Here is a 26,163-nt window from a genome sequence, read left to right as displayed (position 1 = left end):
ATCTAATCTATGAGTATAAATTACTTTGCACTCTTATTATTCCTTAATTGAAGTGCACCAATGTGAAATTGCCATAGATGTCGCAGGAATGATTCTAGCCTCAATTAACTTGGGTGGAATTGAAGCCCTTTTTTCCCTGAACTGGGACTATTGTCTGACATCTTGTATTTATTTAAATTGTTGCTAGAAAATTAGATGGAGGATGTGTGTGACTAGGTGTTTTATAAGGATGTTCTGGAGCCAAAAGAGCATCTACACCCTTCATTTCTATTTTAATCCATACCCTCTGACGCGGCTGTTTTGTGTGACAGGTGTACAGCCAGCAGTAGCTTCATCTTCGCAGATTCCATTTGGGAAGTGTAGATTCATAGCACTCTTTTATTTTTTTTAAGTGGCATTTAGAGTCTCTGTGATTTTTAATTCAAAAGACAACCACCCTTATTTTTAACTAATTTTCCTACATAGCTGCTTTTGTTTAATATATGAAATATGACAAGTTTTCTGTTGAGATTGTGGGGAAGGGCCACAAGAGTTAACTCAATATTAGGCATCCCATTCTATCAATTCTGAAAACTGTTGGAAGAACATATTGCCAATAACTGACAAATAACAATAGGCAACTTATTTAAAACTATACTCTTCTCTGTTTTCCCTAGCCAGTATTATTTAGGAAAATATTTTTGGTTGAATAGCTTTTCCTTGGAATTAAAAAACATGAGGAAAATAAATCTGATCTCTAAACACAGATAACTGAATAGATAAGAGATACAATTAACCCTGCAAAGGCTATAAATAATGATGACATTGTTTCCCAATTCTTGATATTACTAGTAAATATTATTGACATCAAGTATTATACCTCTAGGTGTTTTCTAAAAGTAAGTTTCAAAAGCTCTCTATATGAAAAAAGTGATCAGTTTATGTTTTGATTCAAATAATCTGCTCAATTTCTTTTTACATTTTTAAGACATAACCAACTCTGAATGTTGTCTCCAAAAGTCTCCTATTACATGAAAATGTTACCTAATATGGTAATGGAACCTAACTGGCCTTACTTGGAGATTAATATCAAAGGTGGTTCTCACCTTAAAAAAATTGTGCCCATTCTTAATTCAATTCAATATATATATTTATCAAATACCTATTATGTGACAAAGCTCTAGGAATACACATCAGGTGACATTCATGAGATTAATTAGCTAGTCCCAAAACAAGTATTTTAGAATGAGAATAGTGCTAACCCTGGGTCGGGCTTGCTGAGATTAGAAGACATCTAAAAAATCTAAAAGAAATGAGAAAATAGCAAGATTCCCACCACTCACTTATCTATTTGGCCCAAGTCAAATTTAATGAAAATAAAATCATTGCCCTTTCAATCATATTGGTTGCTCTATATGTGATTTTATCTCTAAATCCGACTAGTTATAACTGTAAAACCAGCTTTCCACATACAGATAAAATTTTGTGGGAATTGGTGAGGCTATGCTTCAGTAAAAATCTCCCTGGAGGACCTTAGTTTCATTTTTAATAAAATACTTTCCTTGATTCTAGAGGAACTACACTCATGAATGAATGGGTGGACAAGTTCCTTGCAATGGAGAAAAATGGTTCTTGATAATCAGCAGATGGCGACAGTGATGAATGGATCAGTGGGAACCAGAGAGAGCATGGTTAGTCTACCTTAAGAAGGTGATGAGTAATTTGAACTAATTCAACTTAAATGCCCATTGATCCTTAATGGTGTTATGTCATGGGCCAGGTAAGCATTCAGAATAGAATAATCCTCAAGAACCAGTAGCTCAAGAGCCTATTTAATTGGAGCATTTCCAAGTCTGAAAATTGATACATCTTAAGTATTCTCTACATTGCTGGGAATGAGTCATGGACTAAGGAAGATTGTATATGCTTCTTCATAATGCCACTAAAATTTATGAGTCGTCCATGTATTTAGGCCAGTTTGGAGACCAGCATTACAGGTGATTCCCTAGTCTGGACAGTACTGTCTCCATTTTCAGTTCAAGTCCATGGACATTTATTAAGAGGCTATTATACAGTAAGCCCTATGAATACACAATTCTTAGAAATTGTAAAAATAGCCTTGACCTCAACAGACTCACTGCTCACTGAGTTTCTTTTTTGACATGAGTTCTTCAATTTTATCTGGTATGTTCAATGTCTTTGAGAGAAAATCCCCCCTCCATTTCTCTCTTAAAAGTCTGTTTCTCAAAACTTATACAAAGGACCTTGTGACAGGTCTCTCTCACAACTTTACCTCTTATTCAGACTTCTCATCTAAATGATTTTATCAGTGCAGCTGAGAAGTCGCTCCAATCTTTTAACTTTACTCACAGTTTTCCATAGTTCCTGGGCAATAGACAGCTGTCAGCCAGACCAACTTGCATTCATCATTCACCAATCAAGCGGCCCGGCTAGGAAACGAGATAGCGAGCTAATGCCAAGAATCCATCACAGCTATGGCAGGAAGTCACAAACAGCCATCTCAGCCAGGAACCTCCCAGCGGTTAAAGGCTCGAATTTCAGGCTCCACAGCCGTGGCTTCTGCTCTGCTTTGTTCATATTGACCTCCTCTGAATGAGTCCTGAGAGTGTCTGTAAATGTGCCTGAAAACTTACAGATGTGTGGTGTACGTCCATTTACATATTCTTGAAAAATAATCATCCACAGGACCTGTTTTTAACCAGTGTCTGTACAGAAGAAATTAGCAGACCAGGAGTGCCTCAGTCATTCACACTGGCTGCGTTAGTGAGTGAGGTGGCTCACCACACAGTCAGTTCTGCTTCGGATCTGGTAGGGGCCAGGCTTCCAGCTCTATCTTCAGATTTGCAAGTGGGACTTAGCCAGGTCATTAGCGAGTGAGGGGATGCGCAGAGAGAATGGCAGAGCCAAGACCCCAACTTCATTTATTCATTGTGTCATCCTATAAACTTATGACCTATTGTGTGCTAGAAGCTGGCAGAGGATACAAAGATGAACTTTTTTCACTCCCCTCCATCTCATTCAAATATTTATAGTCTAATGTGAAAAAGAGTCTTGCACATAATTTTTTATAAATATTATCCACAATAAGGGGCTTCCCTGCTGGTTCCATGGTAAACAATCCACTTGCCAATGCAGAAGACACAGGTTCGATCCCTGATCCAGGAAGATCCTGCATGCCTTGGAGCAGCTAAGCCCGTGTGCCACAACTATTGAGTCTGTGCCTGGGAGCTGCAACAACTGAGCCCACATGCCTTAACTACTGAAGCCTGCGCACCCAAGAACCTGTGTTCTGCAACAAGAGAAGCCAATGCAATGAGAAGCCTGTGCCCAGCAACTAGAAAGCAGCCCCCACTCACGACTAGAGAAAGCCTGCACACAGTAGTGAAGACCTAACACAATAAAAAATAAATGAAACTTTAAAAAAAGATTATCCACAATAAATATGTATAGTCACCAATTTAGCAAACACTTATTGGGTACTAATGGTTTGTTAGGAAGTGTACTGGGAAATAAATACTGCAAAATAAAGAATTCTAATATAAAGTTTATATCTCAGTATAGAGTATGGGAAGTTAAAGCCAAGAATGGGCACTATAATCCCATATACAGCCTCGATATTAGAGCTCTTTATATTACTTTAGTACTATCAAATTCCCCACCCTTGTTTCTCTGCCCTTTACTCTGTGACTTTTCCATGCCCAGAAGATTTGTGATGCCCTCCATACAATGGAAAGTTTCAGATGAAAGTCGTAAGGGACCCTCGAGGGAATATAACAATTGTATTAGTGCCTGTACATTTGTCTCTCAATGGTACAGCCTTAGACTCTGAATAAGATGTTGCACATCTAAAGTCCTGTTTTCTAAGCATTATAAATATACCTGTTGTAGGTAATACCCTACTCTACTCTTACGTTTAATATCATGTACTACTTCATTTAAGAACAGCAGTAAGTTGAGACGAGCACTTCTTCCTTCATTTTTATTGTAGTTTGTTCTAATGTGTGTGTTCCTTAATTTCCATGCTTCTCTGCACTCAGTGCCTGACTCTGTGCCTGTCACTTGCTCTAATACATTTTCCCTTGAGCTGAACTATATGTTCTGAATATAATTAAGGGAGCCCCCTCCCATCAGAACCATATGGTCCTGCATAGAAGATATGAAGAATGATGCACTCAGGACAAAGATCCAATGCCAGTCTATTTAAGTTGCTCCTGACAAGGGAACATAGCCCTTCCTTGAAATAGGACTAGACAGTTCTGACCCCGGAGCTCTGACTGACAGCTGTTTTCTTTGAGATGAGTGCTGATATCAAGTCAAGCTAGTTCACATTCCCTTTAAAATTAATGTAGTAATGAATGAGTATCCACTTACCTACTTTATGAAAAAGGAGTCCTGTTCTACTTATATGAAATCTGAAGAAACCACAAGTCATTATCCTGGAAATACTTTTGATGAAAGACAAATTGTCTATTGAGTCATGTTTAAAACCAGAGGAGTTTCCCTCATTTTCCTTTTTTGCTTAGTTATTTTTCTCTTCTCTGATTGTGCCTTTGTATTATAAGAAGGAGACTGCTGTGTTTCATTGTCACAAACGGATCATGCATCGGCTCCAATGTGTGACCTGTAGAAAGGAGAAGATTATATTATCAAGGAAGAAATGAGGGTTAAGTCGGTTGGATGATTTGTTAAGGAGAAAAAAGTGTTGAAAATGGGAATGCTTAAAAAGTCACCCTTTAGGTTGCTACAGAAGATGAATATTTGGTTTAAAGAAAGATCATACATAAAGGCAAACTTCTTTATCAAAATATTAAGTGAATTTTTTTCAAGACAAAGACTTTAAGTCTTACTTTTTCATTAACTCACTAGGTGACCTCACACTCTTATCTACTATTCAGGGTCATTATCTAGTTAAATGGAATGTGATATGTAAAGTACCTAACCAAGAACCTAGTGTAGTATAATGTTCTCACTAAATTCTAGTTGTGGTACATAAGACAAGAATTATTATTGATTGCTTTATAATAGAATGGGCTTCCCTGGTGGCTCAGATGGTGAAGAATCTGCCTGCAATGAGGGAAACTTGGGTTCGATTCTTGAGTTGGGAAGATCTCCTGAAGGAGGGCATGGCAACCCATTCCAGCATTCTTGCCTGGAGAATTCCGCCATGGGCAGAGAAGCCTGGCAGGCTACAGTCCATAGGGTCACAAAGATTCAGATATGCCTGAGCGACTAGTCTCATATAATAGAATGGTTTCATTGTTTTATTTGCTCAGTCGTGTCTGACTCTCTTGCCACCCCATGGACTGTAGCCCATTAAGTCTCCTCTGTCCATGGGATTTTCCAGGCAAGAATACTGGAGTGAGTTGCCAGTTCCTTCTCCAGGAGATATTCCTGACCCAGGGATTGAACCAGTGTCTCCTGCATTGCAGGTGGATCCTTAACCACTGAACTACCTGGGAAGCATATAGAATAGGTATTACTAAAATCCATGTAATTAGTCCATATTCTGGAAAGATCATATGTATGTAATTTATTATAATATATATTAAAATATTTTAATTTTATTTGGTGTAAATTAAGGTGTTTATTCGTGTGCAGGGTAAAGAGTTGTAAAAGAAAAAATGGCAACTTGAGGAGTGAGAATCTAATGCAGAGAAAATTTCAGGTGGTAAAGAAAACGCAAGTAGAAGGACACTGACATAAGTGAAAGCCTGGAGGAAGAGTCTGGGAAAGGAAAAGAATAGAAGCCTTACCTGGCTGAAACAGAGGCTGAAAAAAAAGAGGAGAAGGAGGTCATACTAGTGGAGCAGACGAGGTGCTGGGTCTGAAAGCTGAGTTTGAAAAATTAACATTCTTTACTTCCGATCGCAAATAATTTAAGAGGAGCTGTGGCCCAGCTCAGGAAAGGAGCAGCTGTGACCTAGGATCTATATAATCAAATATTGATCACCGCTTCTTACCCTCCGAGCCCTACTTGTTCCTCTGAGTGAAGTTTCTCTGGGCAGAATCTGACATGCTGTTTTTAATAAGGAAAGAGCTTTTTTTGTTTTACCACTGAGTACAGTATGACCATACCAGCTCAGCTTAGTAGGAAATAAAGGTTTGCTCCATCGCCAAACTTGTACCTATAACTGGGGCTGACTGCTTTTGTTGAGGCAGCCCCTAATGTGCGCTTTGGTGGAATTTTTCCTCTTCGGTGCTAGCAATCTTAGCCAATTTCAATGTTAAGAAACAAAAGGCAACTAAGTATAAAATACAAAACTGCTATTTTTATAATTCTAAGATATTTACAGAAATGATTAAGAACTAATGAAAACTTTACAAATAATGGCATTTAATATTGGAACAATTTGCAGCATGTAATTTATTATTATTTTTTGTTTGTAAGCATGGTGAGATGGGGAAACAGTCTAAGCCTGTTGACACACAAATATAATCCTAAACGGTTGGAGGAAGCGTGTTGGGTACCTCTTGGGCCAGCCACCCTGAATTCTGGGAAACACAGAATGCACCTCTGTGTAAATTAGAAAAAGGCCAACTCCTTTGTGCCTCAACAATTTCCTCACTCAGGTGGCTCTATTAATGAGTAACTTTACCACACGGAGGTAGAGCTGGTCAAATGCAATATGCAAGCAGCCTTTCCTCTTAGAGAAGATCAAAAAAATTCTTAGCATGCTGCATAATGATTTTTCTCTTGGCATGGATAATAAGCCTAAAGAGCACATAGACTAACATTACTTTTGTTATAATTAACTTTATTCAAATAAATTGCAAATTGAACTACTATAACTTGGCTCTGACCAACAAATATTCATCTATATTATGTATTTATCCATTTATATAAGAGATGGAAATTAGATTCATACAATGGAGGGGGTGGGGAAGCTGGATTATTTCGCCTGAAGAGTATAAAGATTTTTCTTGAATATCCTGCCAGAAGAAGCTACCAGATGTTTTCTATCTTCTCTGAGTACAGAACAAAGGGAAACTAGCTTGCACTATATAGGTATTTTGACTCTGAAAAGAATTTCCTACCAAAAAGAATAATAAAAAATCAATTGACAAGAGAATTTTCTTCCCAAGGTAGCTAGAACTTTAAAAGTAAAATTAAAGACTTTATTTCCCTGCATTTGAAATTCAGTTTTCCCTTTCCTTTGGAAATATAAGGATAATTTATAGATAATAATCAACATTTTTTACTGCAAGAAAAGTTAATAAAAGTACATAAAATAGACTTCATATATTCATTTTTTGTTGTGGGAGAATTGATTTTTACATGAGTAAATACCCCTGTTTTTCTAGGATAGTTAAGGGCAAATGGAAGGTAGTCTAGAAAAGAGGTCAACAGGGTAAATAATTTCATATAGCAAATTTTTGCCATCATAATCCTATAACCCAAAACACTATTACATGGGAATAGTTGGTTAGTAGAGCAAATAGAAGTGTGAACATGGACAATGTAGCTACCTTTTGCAAGCACAGGGCTTAGAAGATAGGAAAACTGGACTCCTAAACAGCTGTGTAACATCAGGCAATTTATGTTCAGTCTCTGATACTAGTTTCTCATACATACAATTAAGTGATGACATTAGTTACTAACGTTACTTCCAGCCCTAATGTTTTAGGTAGGAAATTCTTGTACTCTTTACCTTAAGACACCAGAATTCTCACGTTTTAGTGCACATGGAACTCATCTGGGATCTTGCTGAAGTGCATATTCCACCCCCAGGCATTCTGGACCCCTTGCCCAGACATTCTGATTCAGTAAGTAGTTCCTAAGAATCTTTTTCATATACTCTCTCCGTGGTGAGACTGCAGGAAGACCAAGAAATACGTTCAGGAAACATTTGGATAAAATTAACTTTCTGAATAATAGGAGATATGTCTGACTAGACTGTACATTGCATAACTAGCAGTGCATACCTGCTAAGTTGCTTCAGTTGTGTCCAATTCTTTGTGACACTACGGACTATAGCCCACCAGGCCCCTCTGTCCGTGGGATCCTCATCCATGGGATCCTCCAGGCAAGAATACTGGAGTGGGTTTCCATTTCCTTCTCCAGGGGATCTTGCAGAGTACCTGGCAAAAAGTAGGTGCCCAGTGAATGCTGATTTAATGAACTAATTTTCATGAAAAGATTCATATTTGTGATATTAATTCATCTCCACAATTATCTGATTCTCTGAGAGAAAGAAGGTATTTCTACTGGAAGATAGACGATATATATATATGTTCCTCAGAAAACTCCAAATTGATACAGAAATGCTTTGTAAGTTAGCAATGTTTTTTTAAGTCATACATCTCTTCAATATAACTTCCTTCCCATCCTCAAAGTAAAAGAAAAAAAAAATTGAGTTCTCCACTTGCATGCCTTTCGCTAAGTGGCATAATAACAGAGTGCTCTTTTTATTCTGAAAAAGGACTAACTCTTTACATTAAAGTGCAAGAAAATCAAGTTGTCACTTCAACCCACAGCAACTATCTCTTCCAGCACCTCTGCCAAATGTCACCCTTCCTCTCTGAGGTTTGGTTCTCCTACCAGGTCTTGGGGAGTCTGCCTCTCTGCACAGCTTGTAACATCAGTCTCTGTGCCTCCAAGTCTCTGATCCTTTCTCATTTTACCTCATGTATATTAATACAGAGATTAGTTTCACTTTTTCCCTGAATAACTAATCACTTGGCAGCCTACAGCCTACTGTGGCATGGCAGGTCAAAATCAGCTGGAAAGGACAGTGACTTCAAGTTGGAAAATATAATGCTTCGTGAAAACTGCACCCAGGACAGGACCTCAGACTTGTCACCCAGACATGAAAGATTTATTTTCAATTACAAATCCGAGCTTAATGTGAGGGCACCCTGGGGGAGATTCAGATCACTGCTTCTTCTAAATTGACCTTCTACTTGTTTCAATATTTCCTTCGCTATTGAACAGCATCCCATGACCCTCTGAGCTGAAGATCCATATTAGCAACTATAGGAATTGCTGGGCTAGGAAAACTTTTGAAGAATTTCTTTAACTGAAGGCCAAGTTACATATAGAATTTCCTCCACGATGAGCCTTCACTGGTTAACACAGCAATAGATTTGAGGCTTCAGGCAATATTTCTGATGGATTGCAAGAACCAATATCACCATGTCACTTAGGCTTCAGTAGAATCCAAAAGCAAAGAATTATTCCAGTTTTCAGTATTAGGTGGATTTATTGTTAATATCTAATCAAGACCTATCATATGTCCTTTTGGCATCAATAAATAAGATCGCCTGAGGCTAGTTGCTGGTGGTGCTACTTTGGACTCTGGAATTAGTGATTTGCCTCAGGATATTCTGGGTCCCTGTTCTAGGGCCTTTATGTACACTTAACAGCTGCTCTAAAAAGCATGCCATGTGACCCTAATCTAGAGTTCACAAGCTTCTTTTAAGAACCACTAATTGAAACTAAGAAAAGTTTTTAAAAAATTTTATCATTTAAAATTTGGAAGAGTGGGAAATTTGGATTATCACTCAAGCTTAATCAGAGGTTTGATTATTGGGAAGTAATTTAGTGTGATTTTCTTGGTATTGTAGCTTTCACTACTTTTAACCTGAGACTTTTCTCTTTCAACATGTATCTAGACCATTTGCTGTAGAATAGTTACCTATGTTTGGTTTCTGCCTTTGAATCTAACTACAATGTCTATAATCATGGCTAATCGTGTTAGAGGATAGTTAACATATTACCTTCACAAGATTTATCTCATGGAGGTTTAGGTTTTCCTCAGTGACTGTGTTTACATAGCATCAAGAATGGTGCTAGATTTTTCTGGTATTTGTAAACCAGGATACTCCAACTACATACCTATTTAGACTTGCATTAAAAAAAATCATTAATTCTCTCTTGTCATATATATTTTTAACTGCTTTTTTCTGGAATTAAAAGTACTTAGAAATAGGCATCTTTAACTTCACAAACATTTCTTGCATATCTGCTGTATGTATGGCACTGTGACCCATCAGGGGATAGGATCAAACAAATGATTACAGTCCAGTGTTGAGACGTACCTACAAAGGAAAGTTCAGAGTAAACTGGGCATTTAAAGGAAGATGGGCTAACTGTGTTTGAAGTTCCCCCAACAACAATATTTGAGCTGAGGCTTGGAGATTGAGTAGAAGCTGACCATTTAAACAAGCCAAAAAACAGTGGTCCTCTGCAGAGAAGAATCAATGGATGAGAGTGATAGAATCAGAGCCAGGATCCGACTAACTGCAATGACTGTAATGTTTTGGTGCCTTTGGAGATTTAAAGGGAATATTCAAGATTATTATAGTTCTTAGGATTTTTCTTTTTTAAAAAAAATTGTTTTTAATTAGAAGATAATTACCTTACAATGCTGTATTGGTTTCTACTGTACAACATGAATCAACTGCAGGTGTACATGTATCTTCTCCCTCTTGGGCCTCCCTCTCACCCTCCTACTCCTATCCCACCTCTGTAGGTCATCACAGAGCACCAAGCTGAGCTCCCAATTCTATACATCAGCTTCCCACTAGCTACATGTTTTACACATAGTGGTGTATATGATTCAGTGCTGCTCTCCCAATTACTCTCACCCTATAGGCTTTTCCTTAAAAGAAAACTTTTATTAAAAAATGCCAAAGGCAGTTCTAAATGTATTAAACATAGTGTAGAGATGCAGGTTTGTTCACTGGGGTGGGAAGATGCCCTGGAGAAGGAAATGGCAACCCACTCCAATGTTCTTGCCTAGAAAATCCCATGGACAGAGGAGCATGGCGGACTGTAGTCCTGGGGGGTGTCACAAAAGACTTGAACATAACTTAGTGACTGAACAGCAGCAATATTAATATCATCTGATTCCTGGGATATTTTGACAGTCAACTGAGAGGCACTATACACATTAGCTACATACTCCATCAGGCAAGAGAGCAGAGTGGTAAAAGTTCTACTACAAAGTTCATTCATTATTTATGGATTAATTATTTCAAGGAATGTTTATTCAATGGTAATTAAGTGTTAGGAACACAAAGATGGCCTCTGTTTAATCAGGGCGATAGGCCGATACACCAGTGATAATATACTTTGGCAAGAGCTCGGATAGAGGTAACACAGAGATTGGTTGCTAAACCATCTTGTCTACATGTTTCCTATCTTTTACAGTTTTCAAAGTGCATTTGAAGTGTTCAAAGAAGGAGTTGTTTCTCTGCCCTGCTCATTGCCTTTATTTTGTTCTGTTGGCATCATCTAGGTAATTCAAAGTTGAAAGTAAAAATTTGGTGAAAGTGAAAGTCGCTCAGTCATGTCTGACCCTTTGTGACCCCGTGGACTATACAGTCCAGGGAATTCTCTAGGCCAGAATACTGGAGTGGGTAGCCTTTCCCTTCTCCAAACTACCATGTGATTTCCATAATCCTCAAACTTTGTCATTAAAATTATTTTTAGCTAAGGAGAATTATGGTCTTCCCTGGTGACTCAACTGGGAAAGAATCTCCCTGCAGTGCAGGAGACCCCTCTTCCATTACTGGCTCTGGAAGTTCCCCAATGAAGGGATAGGCTACCCACTCCAGTATTCTTGGGTTTCCCTGATGGCTCAGATGTTAAGAATCTCCCTGCAATGTGGGAGACCTGGGTTTGATCCCTGGGTTGGGAAGATCCCATGGAGGAGGGCATGGCAACCCACTCCAGTATTCTTGCCTGGAGAATCCCCATGGACAGGGGTGCCTGGTGGGCTACAGTCCATGGAGTCACAAAGAATCGGACACAACTGAGCAACTGAGCACACACAAAGAGTTATAGATTGATTTTTGCTACCTGTTTTGTTTGATGTGTGCATGTGTGTTTGTGTGTGTGTGTATAATGGGATGTTGGTACTTCTATATGTGATATTAGTGAGATTATTTAATGTTGTTCCAGGTTAGCAGTTTTACCTTATTGTATTCCACTTTTTTTACACAGTGAGATATTCCTATATTCCAAAATTCAGGATGCTTCAGTTTTTATCTTTTGAAAGTGCTAAAGCTTTTTGTAATCTCTGTAATTATTTTATGTACTTAATTAACTTACTTGTGTACTTTATGTACTTAATTAACATACTTTACCAAATTTCTTTGTCAATTTACTTAGTTTTGTAATTACTAAAAATTTTTCATTGCTTTATATATGAAAAGACTATTCAAAAATTTTAACTAAAGGGAAGTCAAAGAACTCAAGAGATTTCTTGCAAAAAAATGAAAATTTAGTGCACCAAAGAAAAATAAGACTGTGCTCAAAGATTATGGGAACAGGTCAAAATGACATTGGAAGCAATATAGAGAGGCTTCCATTGGCCAAATGTGGGACCATCTAAGCATCAAAATAAATAATAGTAGTAAAAGATTATAATCCCCAGGATATAATAAGAAGCCATGAGACTATACTGCTAAGAATGAAGGAATGAATGAATCCAAATTGGGGAGAAAGAAAAGCTTTTTCTTACAGCAGCCAGTTCCATCTAATAATAAAATGTGATGAATTTAATATTTGTTTCAAATCAACCAGTGTCCCCATTATGATACATTGAGATAAAAAAAAAACATTATATCTATGACTTTTCTGCCCAAAATTCATAACCTGAGGAAGTATAATCATGAGGAAACACAGCATATTGTTGAAGAATTGATGGATGAAGCACAAGCTGGAATCAAGATTGCTGGGAGAAATATCAATAACCTCAGATATGCAGATGACACTACCCTTATGCCAGAAAGTGAGGAAGAACTAAACAGCTTCTTGATGAAACTGAAAGAGGAGGGTGAAAAAGTTGGCTTAAAGCTCAACATTCAAAAAACTAAGATCATGGTATCCTGTCCCATCACTTCATGGCAAATGGGAATATAATGAAGAACCTTAGTTGAGGGACATTTTACACCATAACTGACCTACATTTCTCAAAAAATAACGAAGTCAAGAAAAGCAAGTTCAGTTCAGTTCAGTTCAGTCACTCAGTCGTGTCAGACTCTTCGTGATCCCATGGACACAGCACGCCAGGCCTCCCTGTCCATTACCAACTCCCGGAGTCTACTCAAACTCATCTTCATGGAGTTGGTGATGCTATCCAACCATCTCATCCTCTGTCATCCCCTTCTCCTCCTGCCCCCAATCTTTCCCAGCATCAGGGTCTTTTCCAATGAGTCAGCTCTTCCCATCAGGTGGCCAAAGTATTGGAGTTTCATTTTCAACATCAGTCCTTCCAATGAACACCCAGGACTGATCTCCTTTAGGATGGACTGGTTGGATCTCCTTGCAGTCCAAGGGACTCCCAAGAGTCTTCTCCAACACCACAGTTCAAAAGCATCAATTCTTCAGCACTCAACTTTCTTCATAGTCCAACTCTCACACACATGACCACTGGAAAAACCATAGCCTTGACCAGATGGACCTTTGTTGACAAAGTAATGTCTCTGCTTTTTAATATGCTGTCTAGGTTGGTCATAACTTTCCTTCCAAGGAATAAGCGTCTTTTAATTTCATGGCTGCAGTCACCATGTGCAGTGATTTTGGAGCCCCCCAAAATAAAGTCTGTCTCTGTTTCCATTGTCTTCCCATCTATTTGCCATAAAATGATGGGACAGGATACCATGATCTTAGTTTTCTGAATGTTGAGCTTTAAGCCAACTTTTTCACTCTCCTCTTTCAGTTTCATCAAGAGGCTATTTAGTTCTTCTTCACTTTCTGGCATAAGGGTAGTGTCATCTCCATATCTGAGGTTATTGATATTTCTCCCAGCAATCTTGATTCCAGCATGTGCTTCATCCAGACCAGTGTTTCTCATGATGTACTCTGCATATAAGTTAAATAAGCAAAAATAAGAAAAGCAAAGACAGACCGACAAACTGTTTGAAATTGAGGAGATTAAGTGGAAAACTAAATTCCATTTGTGATTCCAGATTTGATGGGAAAGAGATTGAGAGGGAGGGAAGGAAAGATGGAAGAAGAGAAGGAAGGAAGGAGGAGGAGAGAAAAGAGGGAAGCAGGAAGGCATTGGGTTGTAGGAAATTTGGGTGAAGAAATACATGGTAATTTTTAATTCTGGTTTTTGAAAAGTTTTTGTAATACTGAAAGTATTCAAAAATAAAAAAATATAAATCATTAAATCAGTCAATTACCTTTTAATAGGGAGCAATATAGTAAAAGCAGCACCTAGTAAAGACCAGATTTTGCTAGTCATACCTTTGAACGATGTGTATCTTCTCAAATATTCTATGATGATAGAAATAAAAAAAAAACCCAACAATCTGACAGTATTCATATGAAATTATGTTGTATCATCAGTTTTCTTCACTGCCCAGACTTTATTTCCTATCCTTCTCCTCTTATTATTTGTGTCCTCAGGGATCAGCTAGTGTGGGATTGAGGAACACAGCCTGCCTCCTTCCTCCTCAGATCGTAGCTCTGGGCAGTTGACTACTGCTGCTTGTTTTATAATGGTCAAAGTGACTCAAATATCACTTTTTTAAATTGGGTTTTGTTTTGTTTTGTTTTTTGCTATTTCATCCCAGAGTCCAAAGTAAATATGCGCAACTAATATGTGTTAGCAATTTTGGTAACTATTCTAAAATAGTATTTTTCTTTTTCCACATAGGCTTTGCCCAGGATGGTCCTATTTTAATTCCTTTAAAATTACTGCCACCCACTTTACATCTAAAAGCATTTTCCCCAGAGGATGTCTGCTGTGAGGGTTTGCTCCTAAATTTTCACTCTTCTGTTGTCATCAAAGAAAGACAAACAGTTTCATTTGGAAAGTTTAGTTGTTGGTCTCCATGTGGTAACAGAATTGTAACATATTAATTCCTGTTCAGCAAACAGGTATACTGTGGCCATTGGGGGTGGATGTAGTGAAACATTCAGTTCAGAAAAAAATTAAGATGAGCAAATTACAAACATGAATTATAATTATGAAGTACATACACACACACACACACACATATTACATAAGAGAAACCAAAATATGTTAGACAGTTAGATATTTATAAAAATTTGTATAGCCCTTACTGTTCCTGAAGCAACATAGTATAGTTTTAAACTGTGTAGTAATTCCTGAAAACTTTTCTTTATATGGCAACCACTGTGGGTCCCTCATTGTAAACTATACATTTAAATCACTAGCCACATTCCTGCATAATCAAGACAGTTAGAAATGAACAATGTGATTTCTTGTCTATGGGCCTTTTAGAAAGGAGATTTCTCTTTTTTCACTTCTTTGTGAGAAAGATTATCCAGAAAACAGAAATTTTGTCAGTTTTGGTAGCAGGTTTCTTTTCCAGATTGAAGTAGATAAGCACACAATAGCCTAATTCAGGGAATGTTGGATAAGCTTTTCTTGACACAAAGACCAATAAGTATGAATATTAACAGTCTTAGGTTGGGGTGGAGAATGGAGGCCATGGCACTGGATCTGGGGTTGAGGATGATGTTTTCCTCAGCATCTTGAACCCCTCTTTAAAAAAAAAAGTATATATATATATATATATATTTGTTTATTTGGCTGCACCAGGTCTTAGTTGAGGCATGCAAGATCTTTTGTTGTGGCACATAAGATCTTTAAGTTGTGGCATGTGGAATCTAGTTCCCTGATGAGGGATTGAACCTGGACCTCTTGCATTGGGAGCAGAGAGTCTTAGCCACTCAACCTCCAGGGAAGTCCTTTGAGCCATTCTTATAATGGGAATAATATACATAATTCAGGGCTAAGCAAATCATGGTCTTTTCCTCTCCATTACTATCTATATTCAGAAAGCATTTATTAAAATAAATATTTTAGTCCTGTTTGGCTGAAGGAATCATAGAATGTTAAAATTACATTATAATATAGAAGGATCAGTCTCATCTGTTGACCTTGGGCAGGTTGAAAATATTGGGAATTTGGGGGCAAAAAATAAAATATCTACAGGTGTTTTCTTTCCATACATCTTTTAGCATTCACCTGCTTTCCCATTGTATTCCTTCATATTCAGCTACCAGGAACAAGAGCCTTGGTCAGTAATACAGTTTCCTTTTCCCAAACATGGGACATTAAAAAGCAAATTATCTCACAAGAAACAAATAAGCCAATGTACCGAAATATAGAAGTTTAGAAATACCACTGAGTAATATGATATTAAGATATCAGCGTCGTTTCAGAGCACTTTTTTCCTGGAGGATATATACACAAAAGAAATTATTTTGACTTTATCCTTTGTTATTTTCCAAGAATTGGGACAGTAGCTCTCAAGAGAACACAAAAAGAAGGAAGCTAGCTAAAGATGATGTATAATTAAATACACTATGTGTGTTCTTTTCCCTACTCAGACCCCAAATTATCCAATTTGAGGAATTTTTTAGTCATCATATTTTAAACAATCTTGACTCAAAAAACAAAGAGAAACTAACCAATTATTTCTTAACATGAGGGTTTTATTTTGATATTACAGTCCCCCATCAAAACAGAGTATTTTTCAAAAGTGAGTTTGGTGACAGAATATAAGGAAAACTTGTTTGCTCCAAGGCTGAGCAACTAGTCAGAAAGATTGTTTGAATCTAAAAAGAAAACCGTATCTAGAGTAAGTCAGTGGCCTGAGTAGAAGAGAGAGACATAGTGTAAGGGAAGAATTGGCTGGACTTGGCAACTAAGAAGATCAGGAGAGTTAGCATCTCGGATTTCTGATTGGATTTTTAGCCAGAGAATTTGAGGTATTAGTCACATAGTTTTAAATATCTTTATGTTTAAGGTGCCTAGGACACAGTCTTTTACCCAGTGATTTGTTCCATTTTTTATGCTATGACTTAGTGCAATTTTGGATACTTGATTTTAAGTTTTTTTTAAGATGCTATAAGATTTCTTTTAACTGTATATAGAGGTGGTTCTGTTTATAAGGAGATAATTGACAAGCTTTACAGTATTATACAAACACAAAACTATTTGACTAATTTTCCAGAGTGATTTAAATGATGCAATTAAAACTGGAATTATAGAGGAGATACTACATTTAGTTATTGTAGAGATAATTTATTACTACATTTTTTTTATTTTACATGTTATGTACTGAATAATCATTATCAGTAAGTTAGTTTTTGTGTGAATGTAGAGATTTATTTGACTGTAACTGGACTCATTCAATATTATTTCAAGAGGAATTAAATACAAACCCTGGGTTTTGCACCAAGTGTCATAAGTTATATTTAGATATCAAATTTTGATCTGAATATATTTGATCTATATCTATATTTTGATATAGAATTATAAGCAATAAACCACCTAGAATGTATTCTTATTCTCTCAATTCACCTCTCTGTCTCACACGCACACAAACACAGACACACTCATATCTCCTTTATCCTTCAAGAATCCTTTCTATCTAACGCACAGTAATCCTTCCATAATGTTGTTTTCAGGGTTCATGCCATCAGCCTATTTTTATAGATCAAAACATTTGTAACAAATTCCTTCAGGAATTTAAACTAATGGTTCTGTATTATACCAAAATTCACTTAATAGCAAATAAAGTAGAAGAGTTCCTTGTCATGTTGTTTTATGTTTTAATATGTTCTCATATATATGAATATTACATATTTGCAATATTCTTTTATGTAAGAAGATATCATGAAATTTTCCTTAAATTGTTATGTAGATTCAGTAAAAGATGAGTTAACCAGAAAGATATGTGTCTTTGGAACCTATTTTTAAAAACTTCCATCTCAATAATGATTTAATATTTCCAGGATTATACACACACACACTCACTCACCTGATAGACTAGCGATTGGCCTTTTGTTTCTTAGCATTTTGGGTCTTGTAGGAAAAGAAAGACTAATCATATGTATTTCTTAGTGTTTTTCAAAATTATCCAGGAAGATGTGACTTCATCTATTGTTTCCCACAATGACCCTAAAGAATTTCTGGTTCATATAACCATTTTGAGAATGTATTGAGTTATGCAGTTGATAGAGATTATTGTCACAGTCTGTTTTCCACAAATGTAATTGACTTCCTGTTTTTTAAAAAAGTAAATTAGAAGTATATTTTAAATTGAATAAAATAATTTTTGTCACAAGCATTGTGATATGTTAAGTTTCTATAATGGGTCTTCAGTAAGAGAGTAAATCTACTTTTTAAAATTAATTAGTTCCATAAACTTGCAGAGATTGGAAAATACATCCTTAATATACTTAATCAATTTATATATAATATATCTTTAAATATTTTCTATGTAATAAATTAATAATCTATAAGATAGAATATTGCATAAAATATACTTTTTCATTTATATTTCAGGGAAGTTAAATTTGCCACCCCAAATGTGACTTTGGAATGAGGATTATTTTAGGCTGTTTATTTTTAAGAACAGAAGATTCAATAAGTCTTTATTTTACCTTCCCCTTGAGCTGCCTAAAGAATTAGATAAAAGGGCCCATAACAGGAACTGTCCCCAGGGATAACTATGAAGAATAAGGGCTCAATGTGGTGGGAGAGTTTAGCAGTTCATGTAAATTAAAGTCAGCTCTGTGTCCCATGCCTCTGCCTGGTCCATCTTTTTAACATTTAATTTAATTTTTTAATTTTTTGTTTTTGGTTTTTACATTGTTGTACTCTTTTCTGCCACACAACAATACAATCAGCCAGAATTTGACATACATCCCCTTCCTGCTTTCCTCCCTCCCAAGCCTTTGAAGCCACCCCCATCCCATCACTCTGGGTCATCACAGAGCATCACACTGGGCTCCGTGTGCGCTACAGGAACTTCTCACCGGCTCTGCATCTTATGCCTGACAGTGTAGATATGCTGATGCTACTTTCTCCCTTCAGCCCACTCTCTCCCTCCCCCACTGTGTCCACAAGTCCATTTTCTACATCTGCATCTCCATTTTGCCTGGCCCATCTTCATGTGAATCTCCTTCATTCCCGTTAAAGTCCCAAACCAGCATCCTCTTTTGTCTTTAGCTGAAATGGCATTTAAGGTGAAGGCTTCAACCATTTTGGCAAAGTTTTCCTGAGTCTTTCTTATGTATACATGTTATGAAAGTTTGTTCATTGGTTCCTTCAGAGGTAGCATTTCTTTGTGGAAAGGTCAGCAAGGTGATTTTCCTTAGTTTCAAGAGAGTCAAATGTATAATGCCCCAGGATCTTAATACTAAAACAGCAGATAAAAATATTGTATTCAGTAGTTCCTGAACATAGGGTTCACTTTTATTTATGCTGAAAGTAAGGAAGCCACTCTGCTTTCACAACATTCCAAAATCGTGAGGTACTCTGAAACCCTGTCTCTCCTGTTAGTATAAATATTAGCAGTTTGCCCTCGGCAAAAGTACAGTCCACTCTAAGAGAGTATAATTCAGATGTTAGGCTGAAGTACCATAAGTAAAAGTTCTGTCTCAAAACTACCAAAAGAAGTTGAAGTAGCAAACCCAGCACAGTATTTCCCATCGTTGCCTTTTAGATAAGAACCATCAGTGAAGCCTGAGAAGTACATGTTACCCAAAAGAATTTTCTGTAGGTCGTCAGGAGGAGTCAGGAGGTGGTACGTCAGCATTAAGCAGTCGTGAGGGACCCCATCAGAGACAGAGGGGAGAAGCGTAGCAGGGTTAAGGTTGTTACAACATAGAAGAGTTATGTGAGGAGCGGTTAACAAAAGAACTTCATAAGACATAAGGTGGCTGACAAAGAAATGCTGAGTGTGATGAGAGTCTAGGAGGGCTTCTACTCTGTGGTATACAAAAATAGTTAAAGGGGATAGCAATCTTCTCAGTGGCCTTAGTGCCTTATGGGCAGTGGTCATAATGGCTGTAAGCCAAGGGGAATATCCCTGTGCCAGGGGGTCCATTTGCTGGCTATTGCATGCATGGGTCAGTGGTGGTCCCTATGTTTATGGGCGAGTACATCCAAGTCATTCATTTCCTTTTTATATATTAAAAAAAAGAAAAAGAATCTCATTATTAGGATACCCAAGGGTCAGGTAAGTTCATCAAACTCTCCTTTAAGGCCTCAAAGGCTATGTCATCATCCAGCTCTTCCCATAAAATTGGGTCAAGGTTGTTACTGTTGAGTAAAACATATAGAAATTTGGCCATAAGAGAGAAATTTTGGAATCCTGTTTTGGCAGTAGCTGACTAGCTTAACTCCAGGAGTTGGTGATGGACAGGGAGGCCTGGCATACTACAGTCCATGGGGTTGCAAAGAATGGGACATGACTGAGTGACTGAACTGAGCTGAACTGAAGACACCGTGAAATCTATCTGGATCTAGGTAAAGCCCCTGTTCTATTAATAATGTCAGATGCCCTTAATATCGAGCCCAGGTTTGAACAAACTGCAATTTTTCCTTGGAAACCTCATGTCCCTTTAAGGCTGAAAGTCTTAGCAAGTGGTTGTTGCCTTCTTGTAAAAAGGCTTGAAGACAGCAAGGAAGCAAATCTCTACATATTGCACCAAAGTAGAACCTCTGAGGAACTTTGTGTCATCCAGGTCATCCTTCAGGATTGCAAATAATAAAAACTCTCAGCAAAACCATCAGACATTGTTTTACTGGCTAGGTGAATTGTTTTTCTTCCTAAGTGAAAACAAAATGTTATTACTATCTTCAACAACTGGAATACTAAAGAATGTGCCACATAATCAATTATTGTAAAGGATTCCCTTCCAGCAGGAATGGATATCAGCAGAGCATAAAGGTTAAGAATAACACGGTGTCAAGTGATAACAATTTGTTTATTGCTCAGAGGTCCAGGACAGACTTTCACCTTTGGCTTTTAGGTTTTCTCATCAGTAAAATGGTAGTTACAGAGACTAGTACAAGGGAAAATGAGGCCTTGAGTATTGTAATCTTCTATTATGGGCTTCATGCCTTCTTTACTGTAGGGTATTGATTAATTCTGGGAATAGATTTTGAGGGATCTATTTGAACTTTTTTTTTTTTAATGTATTTTTGGCTGTACTGGGTCTTAGTTGCTGCATGCTGGCTTTCTCTAGTTGTGGATCGCTGGAGCTTCTCTTGCTGCGGAGCCTGGGCTTTATTTAGAACACCTGGCTCAGTAGTTATGGCACATGTGCTTAGCTGCTCCATGGAATTTGGATCTTTCTGGTCGAGGAAGGGATCCAACCCATATCCCCTGCATTGGTAGGCAGATTCTTAACCACTGGACCAGCAGGGAAGTTCCCATCTGAATCTTGATAAGAGATGTGATGTGGAATTACCAACATCAGTTGATGATTCACCCATAAGGAAGGTGGTAACTGATGTAATAGGGCCAAAGATCAGTGTTTCCAGAATCAGCCCTAGTAACATCAGAGACAGAATGAATAAAATATGTCAAAGAGTAATTTAATTCCACTGGTAGTTAACTTTGATGATTGCTGTAAAGTTCTAGAATTGTCTTCCCCTTTTGGGAGAGAGCAATTCTGGCATGATACTTCTCTAAGAAGTCTTGGCCTCATCTGATGTGTATCTTTCAAAGGGTCTAAAGAAAGGCAATAGATTCAGAGACAGGAACCTCTTGAAGTTCAACCCCACTAGTTGAACTTTTTAGTATTACAAAGCAGAGCTGCTTTATAGGAATGTGTTTGAACATGGAGAGTGTGACTTTAGTGTTATTTAGGACTGGAAGAGATTCATCCCCAATCTGGAGTAATTTTTCTACAAGCTGATCAAGAGGGATGGTTGGGAAGAGCCCCTGTGGTCCTTTGGAGCCCCGTCATTGAGAAGTGGAAGGAACATAGAAAGGCAGGTTGGAAAACTGAAGGTGCCTACAGCACTTAAATTTGTAACAATCTCTTTTTCAATTTCATGGCTCTTTTCAATAATAGAAGAAACCAGGGTAGTTTGGGTTTTGTTTGTTGTTGTAAGTCACATCCAACCCTTTTGCAACCCCATGGACTGTAGCCCTCCAGGCTCCACTGTCCGTGGGCCTTCCCAGGCAAGAATACTGGAGTGGTTTGTCATTTCCTTCTCCAGAGGATCTTCCTGATGCAGGGATCAAATCCATGTCTCCTGCATTGCAGGCTGATTCTTTACTCTGAGCCACCAGGAAAGACTTATGTTTTGTTTAGGGATCTTCATTTGCTGGAGCTGAAGATGAAGAATGTTGATGTTTTTCCTTTTAGGTGACTCATTCAGAGTGAGAGCAAGCTGACTTGTCAGATTAACTAAATCAGGAGTGGATGTGGTTTCCCATTCCATCCTGATTCTTTTTACTAGAAGAAAAGGTCTCAGTTTAGCCCATTCATAAATATAGAGTTTAAAGTTACCAGGATAGAATCAACATCTGAAAGAAGAAAAGAATTTTCTCTAAAACTAATCTGAAGTTGATTGTAATAGTTATGACCAGTTTCATCAGATTTTTGTGTGCAAGCCTGAATTTTGTACAATCAACAGGCTTAGGTAAATCCCTAGGAATTGCCTGATAAGTCACCGGTGATTGCTTGAGCCTGATCAGATAGTAAAGTAGCAGGCTGCTCTTTCAGTTGTAACTCTAGAGACCTTTCAGGATATTCTCAATTAGCAGTTTTCATCCAGTGCTGGGTCTGGCCTTCACCAACAAACTTATGAACTAGCTGAGATAGGTCAGACAAACCAGGTAGATAAGTCTGAATGACTATATTAAATTCCTTAGTAATTCTGTGAGGATCTTTTATTACTTTGGGAAAATCTTTGACTATGGTTTCAAGGAAAAGGGAAGTTTGGCAAGAGACTTAGTGTGAGGAATTTAGCATATAGAGAAGGGGTAGGTGATATAAGATCTTCCCTGGAGTTTCAGTGGTAAAGAATTTGGCTGCAATGCAGGAGATCCAGGTTCAATCTCTGGGTCAGGAAGATACCCTTGAGGAGGAAATGGCAACCCCCTCTAGTATTCTTGCCTGGTAAATCCCACGGACAGAGGATCCTATCAGGCTACAGTCCATGGGATTGCAAGAGTTGGACACAACTTAGTGCAACTAAACCACCACCACCAGGTTAGAGGGAAGGAGGAAGATGGCACCAGAGGTAGGTCCTGAGACAAAGAAGCCAGGGAAGGAGCAGGAGGTTTTAGAAGCATTTTCTCTTTCTTTTTTTTTTCCCTCAATTCATCTTAAACATCTTATTTTGCAGAGAAGCAATTTTAGGCTCCTGATAACATTTGGAAAGCTCAGAATACCAATTAAAATAAGTATTGTATTAAGTTTCTGGAAATGTTGGAACATTGTTCAATTAGGTTTTTAGAAAAATGAGTTTGGGGATTTTAAAAATTCCCTATAATGGCCACTGATATTCTAAATCACCTTTAGTTAGGTTGGTCCATTTGGTTAGAAATATGCCTGAGGAAGGACTATAGTTTTTAAACATAAAAGTGGCCAGAGTCTCTGTAAATGGGCATGCTCAAAAATTTAGATAGTAGGGATCCCATTTCTCAAAGGTTTCTACCTAGAGTAAAAAGATAATTTTCAAATAGCATAAACATCTCAAGCAACTCAAACAGCCTTCAGGTCTAATACCAGCCAGTTCAGAAGGAACACTCTAGTTCTGAAGACCCCAAGTCAAAGTCTGCTCTGTACAGCTCTAATATAACAGCCCAATTCAAAGGGAGTCAGGCCAAAGGCTTAATACCACAGTGCCAATAAAATAGCCCCTCTTCCAAAAGGAATTGAGTCAAAGACTGAACTGACACAGTTATAATGTAACAGCCCCTGATCCCAGTGGAATGAACCAAAGGCTAGCCAATTCCAGGAGGAACAGCCCCCAACCCCCGTTCCAGAAGTAATCCTGCCGAAGATGAGCACAGTTCCAATTTTAAAAGGCCGATTTCAAAAATCAGTTCAGTTCAGTTCAGTTGCTCAGTCGTGTCCGACTCTGCGACCCCATGAATCACAGCACGCCAGGCCTCCCTGTCCATCACCAACTCCTGGGGCTTACTCAAACTCATGCCCATCGAGTCGGTGATGCCATCCAGCCATCTCATCCTCTGTCATCCCCTTCTCCTCCTGCCCCCAATCCCTCCCAGCATCAGGGTCTTTTCCGATGAATCAGCTCTTCCCATCAGGTGGCCAAAGTATTGGAGTTTCAGCTTCAGCATCAGTCCTTCCAATGAACACCCAGGACTGATCTCCTTTAGGATGGACTGGTTGGATCTCCTTGCAGTCCAAGGGACTCTCGAGAGTCTTCTCCAACACCACAGTTCAAAAACATCAATTTTTTGGCACTCAGCTTTCTTCACTGTCCAACTCTCACATCCATACATGACCACTGGAAAAACCATAGCCTTGACCAGACGGATCTTTGTTGGCAAAGTAACATCTCTGCTTTTTAATATGCTTCCTAGGTTGGTCATAACTGCTTCCAAGGAGTAAGCATCTTTTAATTTCATGGCTGCAATCACCATCTGCAGTGATTTTGGATCCCCAAAAAATAAAGTCTGACACTGTTTCCACTGTTTCCCCATCTATTTTCCATGAAGTTATGGGACCAGATGCCATGATCTTAGTGTTTTCTGAATGTTAAGCCTTTAAGCCAACTTTTCCACTCTCCCCTTTCACTTTCATCAAGAGGCTTCTTAGTTCCTCTTCACTTTCTGCATAAGGGTGGTGTCATCTGCATATCTGAAGTAATTGATATTTCTCCCGGCAATCTTGATTCCAGCTTGTGCTTCTTCCAGCCCAGCATTTCTCATGATGTACTCTACATATAAGTAAGCAGGCAAATTCAAAAATCAGGCATATGCCAAATAACTCACACACATACAGAACAAAGTCTTAGCCAGAAAATACATAGCCTTAAAACAGATCCCCAGTAAAACCTGGAGGGCTTCAAAATGCAAATAGGGCAGTAGCTTACATCTAGAAGAAAGACTAACTCTTAGATCCCAGGGCTGACAAGAAAAGCAGTGAGCAGCAATGGGTTCAATGTGAGCATCACACTTGTCTACCACCACTAGCCTGGAAATCATCAGGGTCTTTGGATCTCCATGCAGGCCACCAAAATGTTGACTTAAATCGACTGCCAGCAATTTCTCCAGTAGAAATGAGTTTGCTTGGGATCAACAAAGAATTGCAGTTTGGGGTCTACAACTGTGGCGAGCCACATGCCAGTCTCCCCACAGCAAGGAGAGAAGGACTTTTTTTTAAAAGGGAAAAGGAAGGTGGGAGCATATAGTAAACAGAGTCTGTTGGAGGACTTTGGAGAGCTTGAAGTAGAGTAGCTTTTCAGGGACTGAGTTGTGAGTCTCTCATTGGCTGAGCTCTTGCCAGGCAAGGAAAGCTTTTCTTCCTGTTGGGCTCTGCTATTGTCATAGTGCGTGAGAGCTCCTCTTTCTGACTTCCCAACTCTATTTTAATTGAGGTTTCTGTTTATCAGTTTTGCACTATCCATCTCCTTTTTTAAAATTGCTTTTTTTACTCTGTTTAGATCTTTGTAACCTCTCCCCACTTTCATTCTTTCTATTAATCAACATATATTCCTCTTCATTATTAAATTCACTATGAAATGGAGCTTTGAACATTGGAGAAATATGAATCTCAACTTTTCAAGAATCTTCAAATGTTCTATATTGTTTTCTAACTTCTTATATTATCTCAGTTTAGCATCTTGGGCATTCTAAAATGTAATCTCAAATTATATCAGCTACAGTGATTCTTCAGCCTAATGTTCTCCTAACTGAGCTGTTCCAGCTAGCTAACTACAGTGATTCTTAACCATGGTGCATCATCAATAAATATGTTCATATACCTATACATACAAAGAGTTGCATATGATTTTATGCACAAGTCTTAGAAAAATACACCTGTTCTGTGTCCTCATATCCTGCCACTCTGCTACACATACCTTAAATTCCAACCATATTAGACCATGAGCAACTTGAGGACTGACAGTTTTTATGCAAAAACACACCCTCATACACCCCATGATACTATCTCAAATATCTCCACCAAGTAAGTCAGCCCCTAGAATGTCTCTCTTGAGGTCTTTCACAATGTTTTCATTCTCTCTTTACCTGTTACCTGGATAGCTTGGGAAACATTTGGGAAAGATAAATATCATTTTCCAGATTTTAGTCTCTGATATTCTTCCTAAAGTAAATTCGTTTATTCTGGTGGAAAATAATTTTTCTCTAAAGAACTTGGGTTTTACTCATCTTGATGAAAACAGGTTTCAATTTTATTTAAATTTTATATCAGTTTGACTCATGTCAACT

General features: G+C 38.0%; 1 protein-coding gene across 11 annotated transcripts in view; it reads left to right on the top strand.

The window, feature by feature from the left end:
- The window catches only part of NLGN1 (neuroligin 1), a 908,992-nt gene that overhangs the window by 862,225 nt on the left and 20,604 nt on the right, over positions 1-26,163 (top strand). The window lies entirely within an intron of this gene.

Source organism: Odocoileus virginianus, chromosome 4 (assembly GCF_023699985.2).
Source record: "Odocoileus virginianus isolate 20LAN1187 ecotype Illinois chromosome 4, Ovbor_1.2, whole genome shotgun sequence".
Lineage (NCBI taxonomy): Eukaryota > Metazoa > Chordata > Mammalia > Artiodactyla > Cervidae > Odocoileus > Odocoileus virginianus.
The sequence above is the reverse complement of the archived record's forward strand: the minus strand, read 5'-3'. Positions and strand labels throughout refer to the sequence as shown.